Source organism: Bos grunniens, chromosome 10 (assembly GCF_055505025.1).
Source record: "Bos grunniens cultivar Pamir isolate PY7600 chromosome 10, Bosgru_T2T1.0, whole genome shotgun sequence".
Classification (NCBI taxonomy): domain Eukaryota; kingdom Metazoa; phylum Chordata; class Mammalia; order Artiodactyla; family Bovidae; genus Bos; species Bos grunniens.
In genome coordinates this window covers 52,959,910-52,977,904 of record NC_141174.1, presented here as the reverse complement: position 1 = coordinate 52,977,904, position 17,995 = coordinate 52,959,910, and the positions used below count along the sequence as shown (strand labels likewise).

At 40.1% G+C, this 17,995-nt stretch overlaps 1 protein-coding gene across 3 annotated transcripts in view; it reads left to right on the top strand.

Moving 5' to 3' along the window:
- The window catches only part of BNIP2 (BCL2 interacting protein 2), a 259,244-nt gene that overhangs the window by 66,566 nt on the left and 174,683 nt on the right, over positions 1-17,995 (top strand). For all 3 annotated transcript variants that reach the window (XM_086321270.1, XM_086321277.1, XM_086321271.1), the window contains exon 2: positions 3,986-4,082. The gene's annotated coding sequence lies outside the window, so the exon portion shown is untranslated. The remainder of the gene's footprint in view (positions 1-3,985; positions 4,083-17,995) is intronic.

Below are 17,995 nucleotides of genomic sequence, written 5' to 3'. Positions count from 1 at the left end.
TTCTGGAGATACACGGTGGTGATGTTTATATAATGTGAATGTACTTAATGTCACTCAGCTGTTGACTGAAAAATGGTTAAAATGGTAAATTTTTATATGTATTTTACCACAGTAAAAACTTTGGCTTTAGGTAATTTAAGTTGGAACTAAACCAAAAGAGTACCATTTTATACATGTGAAACATCAATTTTCCTGAGTATTCACTCAAGGAAGTAATGTCAATGGAATGAGGGGAGGGGTGGAAGGAGGAGGGTAATGTAGTGAGGAACTAAGGAGAGGAATCCATGAATAGAAACGATCTGAGCATACGCTGGTGGAGACAGGAAATGAACCCACAGCAGCCTCAGCAGCAGGAAGTTGGGGATCTTCCCTCTGGTGCTGGTACCTTCCCTCCATCCTCCTCCTATTTCCCCTTTGTGTGCTTGTTGGAGCCCCTTTTCTCTCTCTTTTAAAAACTTATTTCTTTTTAATTGAAGGATAATTGCTTTACAGTGTTGTGTTGGTTTCTGCCATACATCAACATGAATCCGCCATAGATACACATATGTCCCCTCCCTCTTGAACCTCCCTCCACCTCCCTTCCCATCCCACTGCTCTAGGTTGTTACAGAGCCCCAGTTTGAGTTCCCCGAGTCACACAGAAAATTCCCTTTGGCTATCTATTTTACATACGGTAATGTATGGTTCCATGTTACTCTCTCCATACATTCCACCTTCCCCTTCCTCCCCCCGCCTCATGTCCATAAATCTGTTCCCTGTCTGTGTCTGCATTGCCGCCCTGCAACTAATTTCATCAGTACCATCTTTCTAGATTCCATATATATGTGTTAGTATACATTATTTGTTCCTCTCTTTCTGACTTACTTCACTCTGTATAATAGACTCCTAAGTTCATCCACCTCATTAAACGGACTCAAATGTGTTCCTTTTATGGCTGAGTAATATTCCATGGTATATATGTACCGCAGCTTTTTTATCCATTCATCTGTGGATGGACATCTAGGCGGCTTCCGTGTCCTAGTGCTGCAGTGAACATTGGGATATATGCGTCTTTTTCAGTTATATGCCTGGTAGTGGGATTGCTGGGTCATATGGTGGTTTTATTGCTAGTTTTGTAATGAATCTCCATGCTGTTTTCCATAGTGGCTGTATCACTTTACATCATGGGAGCCCCTTTTCCACTAGTGTTTGTTTCATCTCAAAGCTTCTGCTCATCCATGCCTTCCGGTGACTTGTACCTTTCACCCTTCCTGGTCCAGAAGGGCCCTCTAGCCTTCAACTCTCCCAGACTGTGGAAACAGAGCATCATAAACCCTAATTTCTTCAGTTCTGCTTCAGTTAAAGCTAGAGTAAAATTCATTTGCCGTAGCTTTCAATGATCTTTAATAATGGCTTTTAAGTGAACATAGGGTTGACACAAGAGATTTTGAGAATGCAAAATCCTAGGCTAGCCATTATCTTTTGTTTGAAAAGACAAGGAAGATGATTGATCAATATTTATGTATTAACTCATAAAATTTAAGGTAAATCCATACTCACTTTCTGTATTTTGTAATCTAGTAAGTTTCAGTCTGTATTTTTTTAATTAGGAAGACCAAAGGGCTTTCCTTTGTAATATTCAGAGGTTTGCTTTAGTAGTTCTGAGAAACACTGACTTACAACCTCAAGACTATAAATATTTGTTAGTGAATGCTCACATTTATTATTAAATGTTTATTGTAGAGAACCGGATTTGTTCACTTAAAGTGGCAAACTATGTTTGCTCATCAAACCTGTGTAATTAACCACTGAACAAGACCTCATTCATTTAACTATAATTAATTCAACATATACAAATAGTTGTGCATATTATTTTTCTAGAATTGGGAACACTTTTAAAGACATTTGCCCTTGCAAAAGTTATTTTGCAAGTAAAATTAAAAAGTGACTCTGGGAGGTAGCTTCATGAAGTGGTTCCCAGTGATCCCTGTTTCCTGGTATTTGAACCCTATGTAAGTGGATCCTGCCCAGCTGAGCCTTGAGAGTACCACTGCCTCAGCCAGCACCTTGATTGCAGCTTCATTAGAGACCCTAAAGCAGAGGGTTAAGCTAAGTTATGCCTGGAAACTATGAGATAAATTAAAGTGCATTATTGTTTAAAGTGGAGAAGGCAGTGGCACCCCACTCCAGTACTCTTGCCTGGAAAATCCCATGGACGGAGGAGCCTGGTAGGCTGCAGCCCATGGGGTCACTAGGAGTCGGACACGACTGAGTGACTTCACTTTTACTTTTCACTTTCATGCATTGGAGAAGGAAATGGCAACCCACTCCAGTGTTCTTGCCTGGAGAATCCCAGGGACGGGGGAGCCGGTGGGCTGCCGTCTCAGGGGTCGCACAGAGTTGGACACGACTGAAGCGACTTAGCAGCAGCAGTAGCATTGTTTAAAGCTCCTAAGTTTCGGGGTGATTTGTTACTCTATAGTAGAAAACTAATACAGATTGACTCCAACAAACTGAGTTTTTCAAAAATGTATTATTTTATGTTGGAATATAGCCAACTAACAATGTTGTGATAGCTTCAGTTGGATAGCAAAAGGATTCAGCCATACATGTATATGTATATATTCTCCCCAAAACTCCCCTCCTATTGAGGGGGCCACACTGAGCAGAGTTCCCTGTGCTGTACAACAGATCCTTGTTGGTTATCTGTTTAAAATATAGCAGAGTGTACATGTCCATCCCAAACTCCCTAATTATCCCATCCTCCCATTCTCTCCCTACCCCCACACTGGCAACCATACGTTCCTCAACAAACTGATTTTAAAACACAGTGCTAATCTCATTCTTCCAGTTAATCACTGATAACATCTGATTTACTCCAGACTTCCCAATTCACTTTTCTAAGATAGAGAACTGAATTGATGCAACACATCTAAAGAGGAACACAATGACAAGCCACCTTACAGACCTGAGTGTAGTTGTTGGCTGTCTTTGGGTCAGGTGCCCATCCAGTTGTGTCCAGTCAGTTGTGGCCAGAATGGGGAGGTGGTTGGGATGTGGAGTTTTGTAATTCAGCCAAAAATGAATGTTTTCTGCAAAGGCTGTGGGCAAGAAGGTTTCCGTTAGAAGAGCTGACAAGTCAATCCAGAATCATAATTTACATGCCTAACAAAGACCCAGCATCACAGAGCTGTAAATATATTTAGCCAGTTCAGTTCAGTCGCTCAGTCATATCCAATTCTTCGTGACCCCATGAATCACAGCACGCCAGGCCTCCCTGTCCATCACCAACTCCCAGAGCTTACCCAAACTCATGTCCATTGAGTCAGTGATGCCATCCAGCCATCTCATCCTCTGTCGTTCCCTTCTCCTCCTGCCTCCAATCCCTCCCAGCATCAGGGTCTTGCCCAATGAGTCAACTCTTCGCATGAGGTGGCCAAAGTGTTGGCATTTCAGCTTCCGCATCAGTCCTTCCAAAGAACACCCAGGACTGATCTCCTTTAGGATGGACTGGTTAGATCTCCTTGCAGTCCAAGGGACTCTCAAGAGTCTTCTCCAACACCACAGTTCAAAAGCATCAATTCCTCGGTGCTCAGCTTTCTTCACAGTCCAACTCTCACATCCATACATGACCACTGGAAAAACCATAGCCTTGACTAGATGGACCTTTGTTGGCAAAGTAATGTCTGTGCTTTTCAATATGCTATCTAGGTTGGTCATAACTTTCCTTTCAAGGAGTAAGCGCCTTTTAATTTCATGGCTACAGTCACCATCTGCAGTGATTTTGGAGCCCCCCAAAATAAAGTCTGACACTGTTTCCACCGTTTCCCCATCTATTTCCCATGAAGTGAGGGGACCGGATGCCATCACATTTATTTTCTTCAAGTATTTAGACACCAAAAGTGCTAAAAGACCAGAATGAACAAAGTTTACAACATCAAGAAAAATGGTAAATATTTTAAAACCTGAGTTTCTCAGCCAGTGCCTCTTTTCCTTTTTTCTTATAGGTTAAATTTTCAAACCATGGCATATCTCACCAAGACTTGAAGAACCAGAACCAGGCTCTCAAAATCTCCTAGTGAATCAGACTGACAGGTCCTAGAGGTAACCTCTTTATCTTGATCTCAGGTCCTCAAGACCTTTCTGCTGTCCATCCTTTCATGGTGTCCTTGGCGTCTTTAAGAAATGGAACCCATACTGATGGACTCAGTATATGCAGCTTCCCAGGATCTGGCAAACAGCAGTGCTCAGTAGTTGCTCTGTTTTATAGATGGGGATAGTGTTGTAACTTAGATTGTTGTTCAGCGAATACTCACTTCCTCCCCTACTCCCAGTTTCCTGGGAGGAATTTATTTCCCTGCCTCTTTGATGCTAACCTTGGCCCTGTGACTTGCATTAGTCTCATGATAAGCAGAGTGCACCACCCTGTCTCTTGATTTGTGCCTGGCCATCCACATGATTTGCTTTGGCCAATGGAAACTTAGCCAAAGATGCAAGACTTGAAACAAAGTTGCATTCTGTCATAGGAAGAACATGCCTCGGGTACCTCTTGTTTAAGAATGATGAGACACGTGGAGCAGACCTTGACCCAACTTACATTTTTGTGATGATTAATTTTATGTGTCAGCTTATCCAGGCAAATAAGAAGAGAAGGACATGGCAACCCACTCCAGTGTTCTTGCCTGGAGAATCCAGTGTTGGAGAAGGAAATGGCAACCCACTCCTGTGTTTTTGCCTGGAGAATCCCAGGGACAGAGGAGCCTGTTGGGTGCCGTCTATGGGGTCGCACAGAGTCGGACACGACTGACGTGACTTAGCAGCAGCATCCAGGCAAAGGGATGCCCAGATAACTGATAAAATGTTATTTCTGGGTGTGTATGTGGGGACATTTCTGGAGGAAATTAGTGTTTGAATTGGCTACCCTCCCCAATGTAAACGAGCATCATCCAATCTGTGGAGAACCTAAATTAGAACATAAAGGCGAAGGAAGGGTGAATTTACTCTCCTATTAAGGTGGGACATCTGTCTTCTCTTGCCCTCAGTCTTTGAAGCTCTTGGTTCTCAAGCCTTTGGATTCAGGCTGAGTTGTGTCATGGGCTTTCCTAGTTCTCCAGCTTGCCGACATCCTATCATGAGATTTCTCGGTCTCCGTAATCACATGGGCCTATTCCTCTAATAATCCTTCTCTCATATGTCCATGTATCTTCTCCGGAGAATCCTGACTAATATAAACTTTTGGAATCAGATCAGCTGAAGCCCAAATGATCCACAGTCATGTGGGAAATAATGTTCCCACATTCCCATTTTAATGTTTAAAAATGAGCAGCTTTTTTGCATTTGTTTTTAAATGAGAGCTTCTCCAGACAAGCTTTTTATTCAGCCATGGCTACGTGTATTGCTTTTAACTGTCACAAGGTTATTATGATCTCTTTGGCCAAGATGATGCATTTAGCTGTGGCCCTGCAGTGCAGCAGAGAAACTCCTCACAGATAAACAAGAGGCAATCACAAAGAAACTCCGCACCAGGCCTACAACGTATGCTGAGCTTCAAGGAGTGGCTCCACAGATGCGCCCACAGAAGTTTAAGAGGCAGCTTAACAGATGTACAAAGCTGCAGATCAGAGGGGATATAAAACAGTTAAACTTGCTTAAAGGCACAATGTGTCACCATCTAACAGTTACATGCATCCTGAGCTCCACTGAGGAGGGAGATGCACGGCCGTGCTCCTGGCTGTCGGCATGCCAGGAAGATTATAAAAACGCCATGCTGTGATATGCTGCCCTCCTGCCGGAGAAGCTACTATTAAGCTGAGTATTTACTGCATCTCTTCAGACAGGAGCGGCAGTGCAGAGTGCTACCTGTCTTCTGGGTGGATAAATTAGTTGTGGGTGTCACATGATTATAGCTGCCTATTGTTCTGTCTGCTGAAGGTGGGACAGGATGAAAGCCTTGATCTGCCCTTGTAATGTTTCCTGTGAAATGCAGGAGGCAGCCTCTTTTCTTCCCGAGATAATGGCAAAACAAGGCCTGGACTGACTCGATTGGAGTTTGGGGTTTAATTAAAAAGACAACACATGGCAAAGTGGGAGGGAGCATTTATTTATAGCAGGAGGGGAGGTATGAAAGGAAGAGGAGGGCGGAGCAAGGAACCTGGGAAAATCAAACGTGGAAGGTGAGCTTGTGTGCAGCACTGTATAAACCAGTGCTGTCAGCAGAACAGAAGTGCTGAGAAGTCGGTGAATAAAGGATTTTCCATTTGTTCAACTCCTCAAAATGTTTTTTATATAAAATGTTTTGCCCTCATTTTTCCATGCTATATGGAGCGGTGAACTCTAAATTAGTGTTAACAGAAATTGACAAGCTCCGCATTAAAAAATATCAGCCAGCCAGCCCTACAGGCTTAATTATGGAGGGAGAATGTGATGGACGCAAAAATCCTGTTTCGAAATTTTACCACATGCAGTATAAATAAAAGATTATCTCATCCACTAGTAACCTTACAGATCAAAAGGAAAACAAGAAAGAGACTTCACTGGCATTTATAATTATTTATCTCATCTCAGTGGTTTTGTTGTGTTTTGACAAATCCAAAATTTGTAATTTTTTATTACAGCACAGAAGGGGTGGTAGCCCTATTTTGTGCATCTTAGATGTAAGTTTAGGAAATCACATGGCTTAAAATAACAATTGAAATGGAGAAAGGTTTCCACATGGCAGATAAGACCATGTGGACTTATTCTTCAGTTGATGTTTGTGAAATACCTACTATGTGTGAGCGATATACAGGATTTTTTTGTTTGTTTGTTTTTAGTATCCTTTCTAATGGCTCTGTGGAAAATTCTTAAAGAGATGGGAATACCAGACCATCTGACTTGCCTCCTGAGAAATCTGTATGCAGGTCAGGAAGCAACAGTTAGAATTGGACACGGAACCACAGACTTGTTCCGAATCAGGAAAGGCATACATCAAGGCTGTGTATTGTCACCCTACTTATTTAACTTATATGCAGAGTACATCATGAGAAACGCTGGGCTGATGAAGCTCAAGCTGGAATCAAGATTGCTGGGAGAAATGTCAATAACCTCAGATATGCAAATGACACCACCCTTATGGCAGAAAGTGAAGAACTAAAGAGCCTCTTGATGAAAGTGAAAGAGGAGAGTGAAAACGTTGGCTTAAAACTCAACATTCAGAAAACTAAGATCATGGCATCTGGTCCTATCACTTCATGGCAAATAGATGGAAACAATAGAAACAGTGACAGACTTTATTTTGGGGGGATCTAAAATCATTGCAGATGGTGACTGCAGCCATGAAATTAAAAGACGCTTACTCCTTGGAAGAAAAGTTATGACCAACCTAGACAGCATATTAAAAAGCAGAGAGATTAATTTGCCAACAAAGGTCCATCTAGTCAAAGCTATGGTTTTTCCAGTAGTCATGTATGGGTGTGAGAGTTGGACTATAAAGAAAGCTGAGTGCTGAAGATTTGAGGCTTTTGAAGTGTGTTGTTGGAGAAGACTCTCGAGAGTCCCTTGGACTGCAAAGAGATCCAACAAGTCCATCCTAAAGGAAGTCAGTCCTGATTATTCATCGGAAGGACTGATGCTGAAGCTGAAACTCCAGTACTTTGGCCACCTGATACCAAGAGCAGACTCATTTGAAAAGACCCTGATGCTGGGAAAGACTGAAGGCAGGAGGAAAAGGGGATGACAGAGGATGGGACAGTTGGATGGCATCACTGACTCAATGGACATGAGTTTGAGTAAACTCTGGAAGTTGGTGATGGACAGGAAGGCCTGGCATGCTGCAATCCATAGGGTGGCAAAGAATCGGACACGACTGAGCGACTGAACTGATAATACCTCTGCTGCTGCTGCTAAGTCGCTTCAGTCGTGTCCGACTCTGTGCGACCCCATAGATGGCAGCCCACCAGGCTCCCCCGTCCCTGGGATTCTCCAGGCAAGAACACTGGAGTGGGTTGCCATTTCCTTCTCCAATGCATGAAAATGAAAAGTGAAGTCGCTCAGTCGTGTCCGACTCTTCCCAACCCCATGGACTGTAGCCTACCAGGCTCCCCTGTCCATGGAATTGTCCAGGGAAGAGTAATGCCTTTAGCAGGGTTTATATTCTTTGTATGTTCTGAGTTTTATGTTTATTTTTTCCCTTCCAAAATCAAATTCTGTTGTAGTGGTTATGATTTCACACTGGACTTTTTTGTCGTGATCTCATCAACACTGGAACCAGGAATAATTTTTAGCTTCACCTTTGCTACTCGGTCCTATTGCCCAGACACTGTCCTCCCAACTGGTTGCCATTAGGAATGCCTCCATGTCTTATCTATCATTTTGAACACTGCATGCTGCCAATTTATTAAGGTGGCAAGATGATCTGATTTACTCAGGACCTTCTTGATTTACTCCTGCTGTCCAGCATAATTATTTACAACCCTCAATAGTGTCCCAATTTGGACAGTAAATATGTTTTTCTTATGCTGTGCTTTTTTTCCTAGTAAAGCTATGAAGGATTGAATGAGTGAGTAAGTGTGTGAGGGAATGAATATATGTAGTGATTGGAGACTGTTTGAGAATGAAGGTCACTTCTTAACCTACAGGCTCAGCTCACCTCTAGAAGGATACTGCCAAAGGGAAAATTGACTTGAACCAAACATGACATCTCTTTTAGATTAAAGCAAAGTTTATTTCCTTAAAAAAAAAGTGTGTGTTTGTTTATGGCTGTGCTGAGCGTTCATTGCTGCGCAGGCTTTCTCTAGGTGCGGTGATCGGGGGTTACTCTTTGTTGTGCTGCACAGGCTTCTCATTGCAGTGGCTTCTCTGTTGCAGAGCACGGGCTCCAGAGCGCCGGCTTCAGTAGTTGCAGTCTTGGGCTCAGTAGTTGTGGTGCATGGGCTTAGGTGCCCTGTAGCATGTGGAATCTTCCCTGACCAGGGATCAAACCTGTGTCCCCTCCGTTGCAAATGGATTCTTCACCACTGGACCACCAGGGAAGTCCCAGAGCAAAGTCTCTTAATCTCAAACATATTGACGTTTTGACTCAGAATAATTGTTGCGAGTCAGAATAATTATATAATCCTATACACTGTAGGATGTTTAGAAGTAATGTTTAGAAGTATTTATGGCCTCCCCCTACTGAATGCCAGTAGCATTCCTCACCCCATCTGTGCCAACCCAAAATATCCCAAGACATTACCACACGTTCTTGGAAGGGGAGGGCATATTGCCCCCAGTTGAGGACAGCTGGGTTAGAGAATGAATAGAATAAATGTACTAAAATCACTGAAGACAAAGAGGGAAAAAGAGACACACTGAAGCATATAAAGTTGCAGGGTACTTTATGTATATATAAACATATATACATGCTTACTACATGCTAAGTCACTTCAGTTGTGTTCGACTATGTGACTCTATAGACTATAGCCTGCCAGGCTCCTCTGTCCATGGGATTCTCCAGGCAAAAGTACTAAGTGGATTGCCATTCCCTTCTCCAGGGGATCTTCCTGACCCAGGAATCAAACCCAGGTCTCCTGCATTACAAGCAGATTCTTTACCGCTGAGCCACTGGGGAAGCGCCATATAAAGCCACAGGGTACTTATATACCCACACATATGTATATGTGCATACCCAGCCCCCAAAGCATGCACTTTTAAAGTCTAAAGTGCAAAATTTTATTTAAAATTTCAAAATGCATATATGATACCAACTGAGAACTCAAAGATAATTCAAGTGCTAGATTTTTTTTTCTTGTAGCAAATATTTTATTTATTTTATTTTTTTATATATTTTGTTTTATTTTTTAACTTTGCAGTATTGTATTTGTTTTGCCATATATCAACATGAATCTGCCACAGGTATACATGTGTTCCCCATCCTGAACCCTCCTCCCTCCTCCCTCTCTGTACCATCCCTCTGGGTTGTCCCAGTGCTGGATTTAGTCTCTACTCATTTAATTTGATTTGAGGGGTTCAGATTTAGTAATTTCTTCATTTGCTTATATGCTGGTAGACATGAAGTCAGAGTGTGTTTTTTGTTGTTGTTCAGATATTTTTTATGTGCAGTGTCAACCTTATGTATGGCCGGATCTCTATCTCTTCTTGATTGGACACGAATGAGAACTATTGAGGGATTGGAAATTATCCTTTTTCCCTCTCCACTCCTCCTAATTTCTTTTTTTTTTTTTTAATTTTGTATGACATATAGATGGCCAGAAGGCCCATGAAAAGATATTCAACATCACTAATTATTAGAGAAATGCAGACCAGAACTACAATGAGGTACCACTTTACACTGGTCAGAATGGCCATCATCAAAAAATCTACAAACAGTAAATGCTGGAGAGGATGTGGAGAAAAGGAAACTCTCCTATACTGTTGGTGGGAAATGTCAACTGGTGCAGCTGCTCTGGAGTACAGTGTGGAGGTTCCTTAAAAACTAAAAATGGAACTACCATATGACCCAGAAGTCCCTCTCCTGGGCACGCACTGTAACTTATTTAACCAGTCTACTGTTGATGGACCTTTGTTTCCATCCTTTGCTGTTAAAGTTATTAGAAGAAAAATCAGTGAAAGGTATATGCATTTTGATAAAATTTACCACATTTCTCACAGGAGAGATTGCAGTATTCCTAGCAGTGTAAGAAAACATCTCTTTTCCTTTAGCTTTGTCAACACAGTACATTACTGCATTTTCTGGTCTTTACCAAATTATAGGAAAAAATGGCCTTTCGATACAGCAATGTAGTTTTGTTTTTAGGTTTCTCTTAAGAGCAATGTTGAAAACCTTTCCATATATTTATGACCACTTATATTTTCCTTTCTGCTGTATCTGTTCCTTGATTCATATTTTGAATTCATTTTTTTCTGTTGAGATGTTATTCTTTTTCTTATTGATTTGTAGCAACAAATTTATATTAGGAAAGGCAGCCTTTGTCATATTCATATGAGTTGCAAATGCTATTTTACCACTTTTGTCTTGATTTTGCTTATGGTAGTTTTTAACTTTCGGATTTTTTTTTTTTTTTACTACCATCTAATATTTTATGGCTTCTGAGTTTAGTGTCATAATCTTAAAGATCTTCCCTGCTATTAGATTATAAAGTAATTTTCTTGTTCTAGAATTCTTTTTTTATATTTAGATATTTGACCTATTTTGGACTTATTCTAATGGAAATTGCTTTCCTATTACCAAACTATGTACTGAATAAGCTTTCTTTTCCACACTGATTCCAGAGAGCATTTTTATCATATACTAGGTTTGGTTGTATACTACATACAAACTGAAATATATGTCAATTTCTGGACCTTCAAATCTGTGCAGTTTCTCTCTATTCATATGGTGCTATTTTAATAGACGTATTTATTATTTCTTTGGGCTGGTTCCTTCTTCTTACTCCACTTGTTCAGATTTTTCATGGCTAAACTTGCTAATTAATTTCTTTTCCACAACAGTGTTAGTTTGTCTCACTTCAGAATAAATCAATTGGTACATTTATTAGGATCAGGCTAGATATATAGCCCAACAGTGAGAACTGACAGCTTTATGATAGTAAATCTAAGAGGATCACATGGCTTTTGATTTGCTTAATCTTTTTGCATCCTTGAGGCATGTTTTAGTTTACCTCATATGTATTTTGCATGTTTTTAAAGTTGATTTCCAAGTATCTTATGTTTTTGTTGCTATTGTAAATAAAAGTTTTTTTCTCCCTTTATCTGATGGCCAGTGAATTTTTATATACACAAAAGCAACTAATTTTTGTCTGTCAATACTGAATTCTCTTTGATTTTAATAGTTTTTCAGATTAACTTTTTAGATTTTTCAAATATCATACCAAGGCAAACATGGTTGTATTTCTTCCTTTTCAGTTTTCTGCCTCTAGTTTCTTTCTCTTATCTAATTATTTTGACAATACATTCTGAAAAATTAAACAGTAATGGTGATAGTGTAGTGGTTAACTCATTCATGACTTCAGGGAGAATTTCTCTAATGCTTTTCCACTGAGTGTTGTTCTTGTTGTTGTTCAGTTGCCCAGTCGTGTCCATCTCTTTGTGACCCAATGGACTGTAGCATGCCAAGCTTCCAAGTCCTTTCACCATCTCCCGGAGCTTGCTCAAACTCATGTCCATTGAGTTGGTGATGCCATCCAATTATCTCATCCTCTGTCACCCCCTTCTCCTCCTGCCTTTAGTCTTTCCCAGCATTAGGATCTTTTCCAATGAGTTGGCTCTTTGCATCAGGAGGCCAAAGTATTGGAGCTTCATCTTCAGCATTAGTCCTTTGAATGAATATTCAAGACTGATTTCCTTTAGGAATTACTGGGTATTTCTCTTTGCTGTCCAAGGGACTGTCAAGAGTCTTGTCCAGCCCCACAGTGCAAAAGCATCAATTCTTTGGTGCTCAGCCCTTCTTTGTGATCCAACTTTCAAATCCATACATGACTACTGGAAAAACTATAGCTTTGACTATACGGACATTTGTCAACCAAGTAATGTATCTGCTTTTTAATACGCTAAGTTTGTCATACCTTTTCTTCCAAAAGCAAGTATCTGTTAATTTCATGCCTGCAGTCACCATCTGCAGTGATTTGGGACCTAAGAAAATAAAATCTGTCACTATTTCCATTGTTTCCCCCATCTATTTGCCATGAAATGATGGGACTGAATGCCATGATCTTAGTTTTTTGAATGTTGAATTTTAAGCCAGCTTTTTCACTCTCCTCTTTCATTTTCATCAAGAAGATCTTTAGTTCCTCTTTGCTTTCGGTCGTAAGAGTGGTGTCATCTGCATATCTGAGGTTATTAAGACTTCTCCAGACAATCTTGATTCCAGCTTGTGCTTCATCCAGCACAGCATTTCGCATGATGTACTCTGCATATAAGTTAAATAAGCAGGATGGCAATGTACAGCCTTGATGTACTCCTTTCCCAATTTTGAACCAATCTGTCATTCCATGTCCGGTTATAAATGTTGCTTCTTGACCAGCATATAGGTTTCACAGGAGGTAGGTAAGGTGGTCTGGTATTCCCATCTCTTTAAAAATTTTCCACAGTTTGTTGTGATACACATAGTCAAAGGCTTTAGTGTAGTCAGTGAAGGAGAAGTAGATGTTTTTCTGGAATTCTCTTGCTTTTTCTATGATCCAACATGTGTTGGCATTTTGATCTCTGATTCCTCAGCCTTTTCTAAATCCAGCTTGAACATCTGGAATTTCTTAGTTTGTGTACTGTTGAAGCCTGGCTTGAAGAATTTTGAGCATTTCTTTGCTCACATGTAAAATGAGTGCAATTGTGTGGTAGTTTGAACATTCTTTGGCATTGCCCTTCTTTGGGATTGGAATGAAAACTGACCTTTTCCAGTCCTGTGGCCACTGCTGAGTTTTCCAAATTTGCTGGCATATTGAGTGCAGCACTTTCACAGCATCGTCTTTTAGACTTGAAATAGCTCAGCTGGAATTCCATCACTTCCCCTAGCTTTGTTCATAGTGATGGTTCCTAAGGCCCATTTGACTTCACATTCCAGGATGTCTGGCTCTAGGTGAGTGATCACACCATTGTGGTATCTGGGTCATGAAGATTTTTTGTATAGTTCTTCTGTGTATCCTTGCCACCTCTTCTTAATATTTTTTGCTTCTGTTAGGTCCATACCATTTCTGTCCTTTATTGTGCCCATCTTTGCATGAAGTGTTCCCTTGGGATCTCTAATTTTCTTGAAGAGATCTCTAGTCTTTCCCGTTCTATTGTTCTCCTCTATTTTACTGCATTGTTCACTTAGGAAAGCTTTCTTATCTCTCCTTGCTATTCTTTGTAACCCTGCATCCAGATGAATATATCTTTCCTTTTCTCCTTTGCCTTTTGCTTCTCTTCTTTTCTCAGCTATTTGTAAGGCCTCTTCAGACAATCATTTTGCCTTTTTGCATTTCTTTTTCTTGAGGTGGTTTTGATCACTGCCTCCTCTACAATGTTACCAACCTCTGTCCATAGTTCTTCAGGCACTCTATGAGATCTGATCCCTTGAATCTATTGTCACTTCTACTGTATAATCATAAGGGATTTGATTTAGGTCATACCAGATTGACCTCATGTTTTCCCTACTTTCTTCAATTTACATCTGAATTTTACAATAAGAAGTTCATCATCTGAGCCACAGTCAGCTCCTGGTCTTGTTTTCGCTGATTGTATAGAGCTTCTCCATTGTTGGCTGCAAAGAATATAATCAATCTGATTTCAGTATTGACCATCTGATGATGTCCATGTGTAGAGTCTTCTCTTGTGTTTTTGGAAGAGGGTGTTTGCTATTACCACTGCTGTTCTTGGCAAAACTCGATTAGCCTTTACCCTGCTTCATTTCGTACTCCAAAGCCAAACTTGCCTGTATCTCTTGACTTCCTACTTGGGTATTCCAGTTCCCTAGGATGAAAAGGACATCTTTTTTTGGTGTTAGTTCTTGAAGGTCTTGTAGGTCTTCTTAGAACCTTTCAACTTCAGCTTCTTTGGTATTAGCGGTTGGGGCATAGACTTGGATTACTGTGATACTGTATGATTTGCCTTGGAAAACAAGAGAAATTGTTCTCTCGTTTTTGAGATTGCATCCAAGTACTACATTTCAGCCTCTTTTGTTGATTATGAGGGCTACTCCATTTCTAAGGCAGTCTTGCCCACAGGAGCAGATATAATTGTCATCTGAATTAAATTCCCCCATTCCAGTCCACTTTAGTTCACTGATTCCTAAAATGTTGATGTTCACTCTTGCCATCTCCTGTTTGACCACTTCCAATTTTCCTTGACTCATGGACCTAACCTTCCAGGTTGCTATGCAATATTGTTCTTTACAGCATCAGACTTTATTTTCACCACCAGACACATCCACAACTGGGCGTTGGTTGTGTCTGCTTTGACTCAGCCTCTTCATTGCTTCTGGAGGTATTTCTTCTCTCTTCTCTAGTAGCATATTGGGCACCTACCAACCTGGGGAGTTCATCTTTCAGTGTCAAATCCTTTTGCCTTTTCATACTATTCATGGAGTTCTCAAAGCAAGAAGGCTGAAGTGGTTTGCCTACTAAATATAATGTCAGCTTTTGGGTTGAGGTAGAAGCATCTTATCATGTTAAGGAACTATACACCAATTTCTTTTTTATTGAAGTTTTTTTTAAATCTAGCATAAATGTTGAGCTTTATCAAATAGTTTTTCAGCATCTTTAAATATGATCATATGGTTGTTCTCTTTGGAGATATTAAAATGATTGACTGGGCTTCCCTGATGGCTCAAATGGTAAAGAATCTGCCTGCAGTGTGGGAGACCTGGGTTAAATCTCTGAGTCAGGAACATCCCCACTTTCTGATCCAGGGAACCCACTCCAATGTTCTTGCCTGGAGAGTCCCATGGACCGAGGAGCCGTGGGGTCACAAAGAGTTGGACATAACTGAACGACTCACACTTCATATGACTGCTGGCTTCCTAGGTGGTGTTAGTGGTAAAGAATCTGGCTTGGGTTTGATCCCTGGGTGAGAAAGATCCCCTGGAGAAGGGAATGGCTACCCACTCCAGTATTCTTGCCTGAAGAATTCTAAGGAAAGAGGAGCCTGACGGGCTACAGTCCATGAAGTCACGGAGTCAGACACAACTGAGCAACCACCACTTTCATATAACTAGATTTATTAATACTGAATCAGCCTTACATTTCTACAGTAATGACGGTTGGTCATACCATAATTTTCTTTAATTAAAAAAAATTTTTTTTGGTTACAGTGGGTCTTCATTGCTGCACGCAGGTTTTCTCTGGTTGCAGCAAGCAGGGGCTGCTCTAGTTGCAGCACATGGGCTTCTTACTGCAGGGGCTTCTCGTTGCGGACCATGGGCTTTAGGGCTCTTCAGTGGTTGTGGCACACAGGCTTAGTTGCCCCGCAGCATGTGGGATATTCCTGTATCTCTTGCATTGGCAGGCAAATTCTTGACTATTGGACCACCAGGGAAGCCCTGTAATTTCCTTTAAATGTAGTATTGGATTATGTTTGCTAATATTAGAATTTTTACATTGATGTTCATATTTGTGAGATTCATTTGTAGTTTTCTTTCTGTGACTAATCTGTTAGTTTTTTCTTCATTAAATAATTTGGACACTTTGCTTCTTTTCTGATACCTCAAATTTTACATCTGGAATTTAAATAGCAATGAAAGTATGTGTTTCTAGGAGATTTTGCGAAACTCGTTTGTGACACCACCTGAACCTGATGTTTCACGGGAGGGATAATATTTTGACCACTTTCTCTATGTTCTCATTGATAATTGGCTGTTTAGATGTTCTTTTTTGAATTTATTTTGGTAAATTATATTTTCCTTAAAAAATTATTCATTTCATTTGATTTTTCAGGTTTATTTTCATAGAATTGAGCAATGTAGGCTCATATTATTCTTTTCATTTCCATGGTATCTGTAGTTATTTCAACTTTATCATTTCTTGTGAATTTCTGCTCTTTCTCTTTTGCCTGAATTAGTGTAGGTAATAGTTTATCTAGTTTAAGTTTTTCCTTAAAATAAATTAACTTTTGAATTTATCTAGGTATACTGCTTTCTATTTTCTAGTTAACTTCTCTGTGATAATTTCTTTCACTTTTATGTTCATTCATTAATGTCTTTTTTTATTAGTTATTGGTTATTGTGTAAGAAATCACTCCAAAACTTGTGAGTGATAGTCACTCAGTCATGTCTGACTCTTTGCAACCCCATGGACTGTAGCCTGACAAGCCTCTCTGTCCATGGGATTCTCCAGGCAAGAATACTGGAGTGAGTTCCCATTCCCTTCCCCAAAACTTAGTGACTATAAATAATAATAACTTTTCAAAAATCTCACACGATATTTAATGGTCAGGAATCCAGGTGCAGCTTAGCTGGGTGATCTGTCTTAGGATCTCTGAGATTGCAGTCAAACTATGAGCTCAGGTCTCAGTCATCAGAAAGCTTGATTGGGTCTGGGGGATCCACTTCAAGGAAGCTTCATCCTTGCTATGTCTTTCAGTATTTCCATCATCGCTGTTAATTGCACTTTTCAACAAAATTAGAAACCCACTTTTGACTCATTTAATGATCTTTGTCCTGTATTCTGCCTTGTCTGACATCAGACAAGATGACTAACTTGTTTCCTTTCTGTTTTTGTATTTGTCTGGTCTATTTTACTCATTCTTTTGTTTTCAACCTTTCTGAACCACTTTACTTAAGAAGTGGCTCTCATGTATGATGTGTAGCTCAGATTTGCTTTAAGAGCCATTCCAAAAGTTATTTTCTTTTAGCAGATGAGGTGAGTTCATTTTTATTTACTAGTCTGACAGATCAATTTTGTCTTATTCCTGTAAGATTATTTTGTATTATGTTTTGCATTTTATAGTTTTATGAGCATTTTCCAACATGTATTCTATTGCTTTATCTATTTGTGCATTTTTTTTCATGTAAATAGAAAGTTTTAGGTTTTATACAGTGATTACCCTGAAATTGTAAGTTTTTAATGATAGTGAATCCTCAGTTTCTTCAGGCAATATGCATTACTTTTTCAGAACATAAAGAATTCTATGTATTCCTTTTTCTTCTTTATTCTCTTTTCCACCTTGCAATTTTTGTGGATTATTTCATCTTTCTTGGCATTTTTTTTTCAACTGTTAGATATATATGCTTACCTATATTAATTTATTTGTTAATATTAAGATGGTATTCTTTAATCAGCAGCTGTTTAAAGATGAGGAAACCACATTGCAGATTTTTCTTGTGAATTTGCTTTGCCTTTACTTTCCACTGCTTTCACTCTTATCTTCCCAACTTATATTCTTATATCATGTCTGCATTTTAAAACAGGTATTTATTGTCTGCCTTGGGTCCTAGTTGCGGCATGCAGGATCTTTGTTGAATCATGCAGTCTTTCGTTGTGACTCACAGGCTCAGTAGTTGTGGCATGGGCTTTCCGGTTGGGCATGCAAGCTCTGGATCAGGGGCTTGGTAGTTGTGGTGCATGGGCTTA